This window comes from Coptis chinensis, chromosome 1, assembly GCF_015680905.1.
Source record: "Coptis chinensis isolate HL-2020 chromosome 1, ASM1568090v1, whole genome shotgun sequence".
Taxonomy (NCBI): Eukaryota; Viridiplantae; Streptophyta; class Magnoliopsida; order Ranunculales; family Ranunculaceae; genus Coptis; species Coptis chinensis.
In genome coordinates, this window is record NC_141456.1 from 73,005,466 (window position 1) to 73,017,890 (window position 12,425).

Below are 12,425 nucleotides of genomic sequence, written 5' to 3' on the forward strand. Positions count from 1 at the left end.
GTTAGAAATGGTATTAACTAGTTTTTGTTAAGTGCTCTGTAAATAGTATTAATATGTCAGAATATGTTAAGTGCTTTGTCGGTTTAAGGTAGGAACCAAAGGCATATCGAGCTTCAGGTGAACTTTATCACTTGTGTTGTGACAAAAGAACACCAGCTGCCTTTACAACACAAAGTGAATGAGGGATTGATGGGTTATAGAACACGCTATCTTAATTCGTAATAAGAATTTAGGACTGGCGAACTAGCAAGGATATTCCTGTCAGACAGTAAATGCAAAGAGATTTTATTTTATTTTTTTCTCTTGTAAACATAAGTCAGAGATGTTTATGATGCTCTGCAGTGTACTCTGAATCCTATTTTTATAGCTATATATAATGCCTCACCTAATTTTGGCACTTGTTTGAACTTGCATTAATTTAGTGAATTGGCAATGGAACAAGCAACCCAGAGTCTAATACACAACTTAATCTCTGACAAATGTTTCTTAATCACGTTTTTCACAAACTTTTGTTTCAAACATTCACTTATAACATTTTTTTATAAAGTTTGGGATATCATATGTAGCAATGACTTCATGGAGATTACAATTATCATTAAACCCTAACTATCAATGTTCTAAACCGTCATTTTAAACATGCCTCCATGAACACGAGGAGGATCAAGCACCCAAACCCGAAAAAGAAAATGTAACAAAGTGCCAGCAATTCCCATTGTTGACAAACCCGATGAAGAAATTGCAAAATCAACAACTCCTCCACTAGAAATTTTATTGCCAACCATCAAAGGCTTAGAGTAAGTTCATCTCTCTTTCATTTTGATTTAGTTATGACATTTTTCATGATTGTTGAATGTTCTTAGAATTTTTTGTTCTCTGCCAAAATTTTATAACTGGTCGAAATATATTTTATACCCTTATCTTATCTTCACTCTCTTATCTTATCTTCAATGCTACTCTATTATCCTCCATACTACTACATAGTGGACTATGAAAATTAAGTGTTCATACTCCACTAGGAGCATGAACACTTAATGTTCTTACTCTCAAACAGGGGGGTATCTCAAATTGACCCATGAACATTCAGTGTTCATACTCCTAGTGACTATGAACACTGAATGTTCATACTCTTGTTGGACTATAAACATTCAATGTTCATAGTTGATGCAGTACAGTTTGCCAATGCATATGTCAATAAACTTGGCATATGTCAATGAACTGGAAAAGCGGGCAACAAAGTCGGAAAGACATGGACGCGGTCATATTTGATTGGAAACGTCAAAATAAGCATAACCCACGGCAAATCACCACCCTCTCTCGGGCCCTAAATCCATCATTTAGGCCTTCAAAATCACGTTTTTGTCGTTTTAGGAAAGTTTTGTTTTTGCCATATCTTTTGATAGGAGAGTCCGTTTTTTATTTGGTCAGTTGGGTTAGTTCTATTTTGATTAGTAGTTTCTTAATATGTGGTTATCCCAAAACTTTCCATTTTTGAAAAATTTCGAGTTTTGTGGTAATTAGGGTATTTCGCCTATATAAAGGATGGTAGTCTGTATTAGGGTTTTCAGTTTTGGTTTGAGTTAATAATATGAAGAGTTACTTCTCTTGTTTCCATTGTTTGGTATTCCTTGTGTGTGAATCAACAAACCTTGAAGCCATTAATCCCTGATATTTCACAAGAAATCAACAGGCTTTAGTGTAGGTTGTGAAAATCTACAACTTATAATTTCTTCTCTATATCAATAATCCTATTGGACTATGAACAATGAATGTTCATACTCTTGTTTGACTATGAACATTCAATGTTCATACCATTGAATTATGAACAGTGAATGTTCATACTCTTGTTGGACTATAAACTATGAATGTTCATACTCTTGTTGGACACCTTATACATTGTCGTATATAAACTTTCTTTGTTATATAGTGTTGTGCATATCTTATACAACGTCATCCACACATTGTCGTATATAAGCTTTACGAGTAGATATGACACTATAATTGTCATACTTATATGTTATGTCACTTCTTACAAAACAGACGGGTCGATATGTCACTTTAAGTGGCATACTTTGGCAGGGTAAAAACTCCAATCGTTGACATCTCACTGCATATGTTATAATAAATAGCATGCTTCCACAATGTCATTTCTAGTTACATATATTTGCCTCTGCCTCAACAATATCAAATTAAGAGTAGCCAACCAAATCTTAAACAAAAAACACCAAATTATTTTTTCTATATTGGTTTACAATGCGCAATATATTTATTTTAAGTGACATACTTTGGTAAAGCAATGTTAACATCTTTTTGAAGCCCATTATTATTTTGGCATCTTAAGCCAACCAAATCTTAAACAAAAAACAATCACAATTTTTGAAGCCCATTATTATTTTATGAGGATAATTGGCACAACCCAAGACAAAATGTGTAAATTACATATGAATGAAAAATTATCGATATGTCTTAGATAGGTCATTCCCCAAGTCTATATACTGCCGAACATAAGCTTTTTGCTATACAAGGCCTAGACAAATTATGTAGAATATGCAGTAGGTATATGCTACTTTTTGTAGCATCACTGGATTATGACAGAGATTATGTAATATTGGACATTTTTTATGCTCTTCTCATTGACATACTAAATTTTGGTGCACGTGAGCAGTGACAACATTCCTTTTTCTTATATTTAACAATCGAGGAGCAATAGCAACGATGATACTTTTCTATACTTTTAAAGCATTAGAAAACCAATTTAGTTGTTTGTCGCACCCCTGGATATGTTCCAAGTCTATCCCACATACAAAACCACTTACATCACACAACTCACATAAAGGACGCAAAGTACATATTCAAGCATCCAAAAACCAAACTGTAAACTTCCAAATCTTAATGACCTACTTTACAGGTCCCTTATATATAGCATATATATCTTTGTTCTAGTTACTCTGACAACTCGTCCTGCTTCTTGTACATCTTTTACACCCTAGTCCATCTTATTCCCGTTATTGTTTTGGGCCTCAAAATTAACCTCTTTGTGGTCGCTGCACTGCCAGATAATTAGATCCATTGATATGAAGACTGGAGAATAATAGAGCAATGACCATTCCTAAGTTTCACTGCAAAAAAGACATAATGGAAATTTAATAGTTTCAACTAAAGGTCATTCTCGTTACTAATATAAAGGGACAGTCACAATTCCAATAAAGTGATAAAGTGTCAAAGCTAATTATTGCAAGTCGAGTCCAAGTAAACAGTTAGTAGTTAATCTTACTTATCGATTTTGTTTACAATCATTATCTCATTGTTTTTATTGCTCTACCGATTACTAGTCTACAATGTTTTGCAACATATTAATTTTTGAACATGAACTAAGTAAAATACTTTACTCCAGGTAACTAAGTGAAGTCATAACCATGGAAATTCCAACTTCTGAAGAGTCTTGAGCTAGACCTAATGCCCTAGTAGGTCTACAGTTTAACGAATCAACATTTAGAAGAACATATGAAATGTGCGTGTTTTGAATCAATAGTAAGAGCTCACCTACACCTGATGCAAAGACAATAGTGTTAAGGTTTTACAAATCTAAAAGCTACATTCTATTGACTTGTTTAATAACCCTAGAAACCTAATACAAATATATACATACCCCAAATATATGCCCTACAATTGATTACAATACCCTTACAGAATGACCTAAATATCCTTATTATCTTAACAAAGGTAATGCAAGTAAAGATGCAAGCAATAAGCATTTCAAGTTTTTCTGATTCCATAGAGATGGAGGTAATCAGTACAATGCTATGATGCAAAGAACACTCGTGCAAGCAATTAAATTATGTTGAGAGCGGTAAATGAGAAAGGCTTAGTCAAATGCAGTGTTAAGAGATCTGACCTCTTATTTTCTTATAGTTAACTAAACTGCAAGAAATCTGAAGCAACACAAACAAGCTCCAATGACTTGTTTAAGAAGTGTGAATGCAGTAAATGTAATTTTTTTTGTTCTTTTTTGTTATGAAAAGGTTAGGGGTGCGACCCAAACCTGCATTCAATGAGTTGTATCCCAAGACAGTCTTTTTCCACAATACACTGTAGGCTTTCATTCAGTGGAGGAGAGTGGAGTACAAAATTGCATCCCCAGGCATACTCAAATCACTACAAGAAAAAAGGATTTATATCACTGTTAAAAACAGTGATAAAAAGTCTTGTCACTGTTTTTTTTTCCCAAAACCGTGACGGAGTAAGAGTCATTTATTTTTTTTCCCAAAACCGTCACAAATAGTTTTTCGAGGGAAGCTTGCCTACCGAAAAAGAACAGTGACAAAAACTTAAAAACAGTCACCATAAAACTAGTCTTTTGTGACGTTCCTGGTAAAACAGTAATAAATTATAATCAAAACAATGACAAAAGGTAATGTTTTGAGTACAGTTCAGTTAAAACCGTGACAAATAAATAAATAAATTTAAAAAAAAATCAAAATATGATTTTAAGCTACGCTATAAACTAGTAAATAAACCATGTGGTATAAGTTGTCCAAAAAAACAAAGAATCAATACATAGTTTAGAAATCATTCATCCGAAACAGCATTTCAATTCTAACATCCCAATCCATTGCAAAAAGACATCCAAAATTTTGGATAGTCTAAAATGTATTCCATAAAATCAAAATTTAACATCCCAATCCCAAGTCCTTATATCCACACGTTTATGATATACATCTTGAGTGTTGTCGGCACTACTATCTTGGAGAAGTGATCACACTTGATTCGAACTTGACCTAATATCAGAAGAGGTGCGGGTCTTCATAAGGGAAAGTTTCTTCGTCTGAAAATTTAATAAGAAAAAAGAACGTTAGTTTGTATGGTGCTAAAATATATATAAGACTGATAAAATAAAGAAACGGAAGTCTTTTGGACAAATTTCTTCTCAGGTTACCAAAATCGATATTCTGCCACTTTTTTTGTACAAGTAGCACCCAAACCTTCCCTGTTCTCCTGAAAGATAACAAGAACTTAACGGATAGAACGATAAAATTGGACCATAAACAAGTAGTAACATAAATATTTAATCACTATGACTAGAAGAAAATTTTGCTTTGTAGAATAATATAAAAGGATAAGGAGTTACCATCCTCTGCAACAAAACAAGGCGGCAACTAAGTGGCATTGATTTCCTCAAAAAATAGTATAACACTCAACAAGCGATTTTTCTAGGAAAGATTGCATATAAATCTGTGCTCGGGTTTCTCATTTCAATTACTGGAAGGAAAAGAAAAACAGTGTCAACAACTTTTTTATTTACTATATGATGTACAAAGCTCAATTTGAAGTCTGAATAACCATCAAGAAAGCCTTGTTGCTGAAAATCCCAAATTCCATCCAATTTAGTAAGTATACAAAGAAAAATAAGAAATCACTTCAGTGAGTAGACTCCACTAATCAAGTACCCATCAGCCTTAAAAGTCCAAATAAGTAATTGAAATTACAAGATACCAAGAACCAACAGGTTGTAACTAAAGAGGAACTGATCAATACACTATAAAAAGGGAAAACAATCATTGAATAATTCGTTCCAATAGGTTAATTACAGATATGTACTTGAGATTCTTCTCAAAACCTTATGAGATTAGACCAAGTTCCACTATATAGACTAAACAACAACAAACAATTCGAAGGGACTAAGAAAAAGGTTAGAAAATAAACCTTTGATAAGTCAATGCAAGCAATGTGATAGACTACCAACTTCCACTTTGAAGCCTTATCCCCTTAAACATATTACGAAAAACTATTAGAATAATTCCCTTCTTCATCAAGTTTTATGTCAGCAATTCAATTAAACACAAAAATAGTATATGGAGATTAAAAAGTTGAATTTTCAAAAGCCAAAGGATATAAATGCGTAGAGAATAACATCGTATCAACCATACTATCCGCTAACGGAACAAACAAATAATGACCACTAAACATCAAGGTGCTCACATCCGAAAGGAAATGTAAAGAAAGAAAAGATACAACTCTTGCTTAAGCAAACCGGTCAAGAGGGATTGCACTAACATTAGCTTATACAAACATACTCATTGTTCCAATATGGAATGTAAGATTTTCCATTCACGAATATAAACTTAATCTTGAATAAAAATCATCTTAAGGAACATCAATTAAAATTATATGGAGGAACATGTGACATCCCACTTTGGAGCACACTGCTCGTGGGATGCGCCTGGTGACTCAATAGCACGAGTCCTCATAAAAACGCCAGCTACAAATCTCACAAGCTGCGATACAATATATGAAATACAAAACAATTTTGGAAGCCCTTTCTTTTTAATAAAAATAAATAAGTATGTAAAACGACTAAACATCATTGGCATCCAGAGATGTCATTCACAAAAGTTAAGAAGTTTTAGTATGCAAAAAAACTTGTAAGCAGCCTCAGTCCAAAATTACAAGTTACACAAAATATACAAGCACAAAAAAATGGAATACTACATTAGTCCCAATTAGGTACAAGAGATGTACAAGAACACAAGATCTACACTTAAAGTGTAATCACGCTAAACCAATACAACCAATCAAGTAAAGTAGTCCAAGTCTGCAACTGACTCGTCTAGTGGAGGGTCCTCGAGTTGCGTATTAAGATAATGCTCGAAACTAGCATCTAAATATGGATCTGAAAAAAATAATTGATACAGTAGAGTGAGCAAACAACAATGCTCAGTAGGTGGCTCACACTGCCCCTAAACTGCCACCACGGCTAAAAAGAAATGATATAAAAAAAGAGAACTAAACAAAAAAAATGAATCTATACGATAAATTACATATACCCAAAGACACGTAGCATTGAAATATATAATAGTAAGGATAAGTGGAATTCTGCGATAACAATATCAAGGTAACGTAAATAAGCCAATACCATACTTAAGTAATAAAACACATAACCCTATACAATAATTGTATATCCTTTGTACCGTTTCTATTTATCGAAAACCTTTTACTCCATTCACCTACATTTTCCAAGGAACCAAACTAACAACCAAATGCACCACTAGGTAAGTTCCTAATCATATTCAAACCTATCCAAGAGCTAGCGTATTGTCAACTAACAGTCGACCCAACACCGATACCAACCAAATTAGAGTTCTATGTGCTGTCAACTAACGGCCGACCCAACAACTGAACTATAAAGCCACATCCAACACTAATGTTCATTTCCAACAGATTATAAAACCATGGGGACTACGACCTAGTGTGCCACACAAGTTAAGACCCTTTGTCTCCACATTCACCAATCAATAATACAACTACCAACAATAATAAACCGAAATATAACACTTGTGAATTCAAATTTCAAACCTGATCCAAGTCATTCTCCTTGGAATGTGAAACACAACAGTGAAAACAGTTCGACAAATGAAGCTATAACGAGAAAGTTATGACCAAAACAATATACGTTCTAATTAACCCAATCAACAATTCTGAAAATTCTTGCTGAAGTATTGCAATTTTAGATGTGAAGACTTGTTGCAGTCCAAGTTTTGTGGCTAAATGCATAATAAGAAAACATAAGTAAACTACTACAATCAATGAAAATGGCTTTACATCATTCTAAATAAGTACTGTGTGCATTAGTTCAAAATGCGTCATAAACCTTACTTGTGAAACTATGGGTTAACTTGTACTAAAAATCAGCACTTAACAAACTTCAATTCAATTCTATCGCAACTAGAACATAAATCAATTATTGAGTAAAGTCTCTAGCAAGCTCCTAACATGGTGGGAATAAAGGGGGAGGAAGACACCTACCTCAAACCTTGAGCAACCAAAGCTATAAAGAACTAAAGACTCCAATCTTCAAGAATGAATGCTCCCAAATGCCATTCCCCACAAAAGTTTCAAACCAAACTATTTTGAGTTTCCAATTGATTGTTAAGAGTTTTAATGGGGGATGAGAACGATTAGAGGATGAGTTTCCAGCAGCAAAACGCCCATATACTTGTGTGAAGAACCAAACTAATATAGCACACAAGAAAACTCTGCCAAGGATTTTCAACTACTCATGAGAAAGTGAAATTTTAAATCTTCAAAGACCAAGTGTTTTCATTTGGTAGCTAGAAGTGGAAATTTTATGAGGAACAATGAGAAGGAGAAGAAAGGGTTCTCTTCTCTGAGTTGGTCTTAGATATGCATGGATAGGGAGGGGGTTATGGTGACATGTGTCCTATTCACTTCATTTGTCAAAAGAAAGGAAAAAAAATGCATACTCATTAATTTTATTAATAAACACCTAACTAACTTAAAACAAGTGCAACTCTATTTACTAAAAGAAAAAAAAATGGCACACCAAACACAAATGTCAAAATGAGGTTACTACAGAACATGAATTAAAGCACATATTCAAATCATTCAAAAGCTAAAAATCCGTCTTGAGACAAACCAAAAGATCGAAAAAAAGAAGAGCAAAAATTGCAAATGCACTGCACCAAGCGAGATGACACCTTAACGCCTCAAATTAAATCAGTTCTTGTATCTGCCTAGGAAATCCAAAACAAATTAACAAACTATCGACGGTTCGTTTCGATTTGCACGGGGGTTGCTTCGGTAAGTTATAGGGGTGGTCATTAGGTAGTTCGATTCTAGCTCCTAGCTCGGAGAAGCCAACTTCAATCACAAAGATTTCACTACACTACTTACTTTTTTATTTTCTTACGTCAAACATTCCTCTTTCTACTGCTGACTCTCGCACGGATAGAGATGGAGGTTGGGATTCCCTTCCTCAAGGCAGATGGTGAAAAAATCCGAATCACCAGTCCCTGGCTTTCATTTACATAACACATTTACACCACTAAAGAAAAGGGACATAGGCCTTCTACGATAGACCGGGATAGAACTCCAAGCCCAAAACCATTAGCGAAGAGGCTTAGAAGAATTGACCGACAAGAGTACTACATGGATCACTAGCAAGACCACTTCTTTCCTTTCTCACTTTGACTGAAAAGCGAAGTGAAGTTCATGGGATAGTACAACATAATCAACAGCAGATAATCATATTGAATTGAAGGAATTGAAACCTGAACCACGGCTAGAGTCTCGGTCTTTGCTAGCTTCTCCATTGTTCCAATCTCAACTGCCAGTCCTCCGCTTCTTCTTCTTCTCCTTAACAAAAAAAACAACCTAACTTTCAAATTCTACTTTGCGCCCACCAACCAAATGTCTTCAATATTTGATTTTTACTTTACTACAAAGAAATCAAAGGATTCGACGCAAGATACGACTTACTAGATCTAAAGATGAAGGTGGTATTTCTATGATTCAAGAGAAGAAAAAATATAGATCTAACTGACAGAGTTTTAGTTTCTGGCAAGGCTTTCAGCCAATTTAGGGGCTATTTGTTTTTTTGGGTTAAGTTATAAGAGGGTCTTATAAGACCATGTGTTATAAGAGGGTCTTATAAAGTGGTTTGTTTTTAATTTAAATTCCTCTTATAAGCACTTGTAAAAATAGAAAAAACAAATACATGACATCTTATAGATGGTTATTTGACAAATATAACCCTACTTTACATCACATTTAACTTGAATATATTAATTTGAAATAAACGTATAGTTTGATTTTCGGTTTCAAATCAATTTTGATAATTAGAATATCGATTTTAAGAAACTACCTTAATTGGCGGTGGTAGTGGTAGTGGTCTTAATAGCATGTGGTGGTGGTGGTAGTGGAGGTGATGATATTGGTTTTAATAGCACGGTGATGGTGGTGGTAGTAGAAGTAGTGGATGTCTTAATAGCACGGTGGTGGTTGTGGTGATAGTCTTAATAGTACGGTGGTGGTAGTAGTGGAGGTGATGATATTAGTCTTAATAGTACGGTGGTAGTGGTGGTGGTGGGGTTTTAATAGCACAGTGGTGGTGGTGATAGTCTTAATAGTACAATGGTAGTGGTGGTGGAGGTAATGATGGTAGTGGTGATGGTGGTGGTGGTGGTGATGGTGGTGGTGGTAGTGGCGGCAGTGGTGGTGGTGGTGGTAGTCGGTGGTGGCTAGGGTAATGGAGTTATTTGGAAAATAAGATAATAAAAAGGGAAGAAGAGATAAATGAGGCTAGGGGTATATGGACGAGGGTGTTTGAGTCATTTTTCAAGTTATAAGACTTATAGAATTGAAGTAGATCTAATTTTGGTACTTATAGAATTGGAGCTTCTTATAAGACATTTCTAGTAGATGCCTCTTATAATCTTATAAGAGGCAAAAAACAAACAAAAAAAAAGTCCAAAATCGCTGGGCCACATCTTATAAGAGGTGAGGTCTTATAAGAGGCAAAAACAAATGGCCCCTTAGAGGTGAGCGAGTATTTTTGACTTTTTGAGTAAGCGGTCGATCGTGGGCTTGGGTAGTTGGAATTGGGATTAGAGAAACCAACATACGGAACAACACTTGTTACTATTTTCTTAAAACAGTGTCAAATAGTGGCCCGGGTATACTGTTGTGCCTGGGCTCAAATACTAAAACGATAGTTGTCACGTTTTCCACTGAGCAAGTTCTCCACACATATACGCCTTTTTTAAAAAAAAATCATTTGTGATTGTTTCAAAAACGCACGTCACTAAAAACTTTTTAAAATAGTCACAAAAATCCTTTTTTGCCATTTGTAACCGTTTCAAACAGAATAGTTATAAATAACATTTTAAAACAGTCACAAAAGTTATAAATAACATTTTAAAACAGTCACAAAAACTCTTTTTTGTACTAGTGAATACATTACAAATTGAAAAAGAGATGAACGATATGGAAGATAATATTTATAAGCATTATTGAGTATTTGATAGTTTAATAAGCATGACAATAGAGCATTAAAGCTTATTGTTTTTAATACCCATTTTCTACCAATGTAGAATCACTTGCCCAAAACACTAACCTCTAATGTCATCAATTTATCTTTTAAATCTGTTTGAAACCCTAGCTACTCTAGTAAGTTAGCCACATATCCCAAATGATGGGTATGAGATACTAGGAACTGCCCAAGGATTAAAAGAAAAAGAAAAAAGGTAACTTAAGTTAAAGAGAATGTACATCAAAATCAAGAAATTTAGATACAATTCAAACAAAATGGGGATATTATATCCAACCATAATTGGGTCAACCATCCCAGGTCTGTCTCAATTGCTCCGTCTCCCACATTCTTTTCTTTCTCTTAAAAGAGACAACTCACTAACAAGACAAGTAAACAAACCTAATCTCACCTTCACAAACTTGAGATGTGGCTATATGGAATGCAACACATCCCGTGCACCAAGTATAAAATGTTTGGTGCGAGAGTGGTATTGTATCGTGACATGGATATAACACCATGACATAACCAATGTGTACCAATCCGGTCAACATATGGGGATTGGGTCAGCTGTAGCAATGAAATCACATAACATAGAACAATCTATTTATTTTCCATGACTCTTAAGCCTAAGAAATTTATGCATCATTTATATAGAAAAAGTTATCACGGTCCCCTTTGGGGCATACTGGTTGTGGAATGCACCTGTGGTGACTCGATGATGCGAGTCCTCCGAACAAGCCAAATTGCCACCCACAACACAAAAGATAACACAAGTGTGAAAGCTTTGTAACAAAACTAAACGCCACTGCTTCATCGTGTGATGCCATTTACACACATTAATATATATAACAAACTTAAAGAAACTACAAATTGTCCAAAATACATGATGAACAACAACAAAATTATACACGACCACAATATTTAATGTAGTCCTACTCTAATTACGAGAAGTATTGTCGAACACAGAATGAACACCTAAGTGTAAACACACTAAGCAAACATAGATGACCAAGTGAAGTAGTCCTAGTATGCATTGGACTCGTCCTACATATATATATTTTTTAATTACTGGCTAAATCTTTTAGATATATTTGGTAGTACCCTATGCGGATTGCATATATATTTATTTTTGGGCTGTGTTGCTATGTATACTTTGGACAAATTTATCTAGTTTTCATGGAATTTAAACCTTTGTAGCATATATGTAGAATGTATATGACATGATTTGGTCAGATGGTGAATTTTAACTAACTTAAATACCCGACACATTTTAATATAGCCATACATTTTCTTTACCATGGGTTGGAAGTGAATAAGTATTTGGTTCTACTATCTTGAGGACTCGTTCTTGTGAGTGAATAGGTATGTTCTAGTACCAATCCTCTAAAGTGGGATGTGACAATTCCCCCCGCACCATTACCATGTAACTTATTTAAGTTCCTGATGACGTTCGAGCACCACTTGGACTTCACTATTCACCAACATCACAATATGTATAACATTGTGTTTAGACTAAAAAATACATCCAATTTACTCAAGAAACAAGACTTTTTTTTCGCTCTATTTTTTTTTAGAGTTTATGCGAAAATTGAAACACCCC

The 12,425-nt window shown here is 34.5% G+C and overlaps 1 long non-coding RNA gene across 2 annotated transcripts; it reads right to left on the reverse strand.

The window, feature by feature from the left end:
- Positions 1-4,502: 4,502 nt before the first annotated feature.
- Positions 4,503-9,391, reverse strand: LOC147525137 (uncharacterized). 2 transcript variants are annotated; one of them, XR_015221077.1, is made up of 6 exons: positions 9,274-9,391; positions 9,066-9,150; positions 5,701-5,762; positions 5,126-5,256; positions 4,934-4,992; positions 4,503-4,822 (listed from the first exon to the last, which is right to left on the reverse strand). It is a non-coding gene; the product is annotated as an uncharacterized LOC147525137 (long non-coding RNA). The 2 variants fall into 2 exon arrangements; XR_015221076.1 differs by having other exon boundaries at positions 4,610-4,822; positions 9,066-9,364.
- Between the last annotated feature and the right edge of the window lie 3,034 nt (positions 9,392-12,425).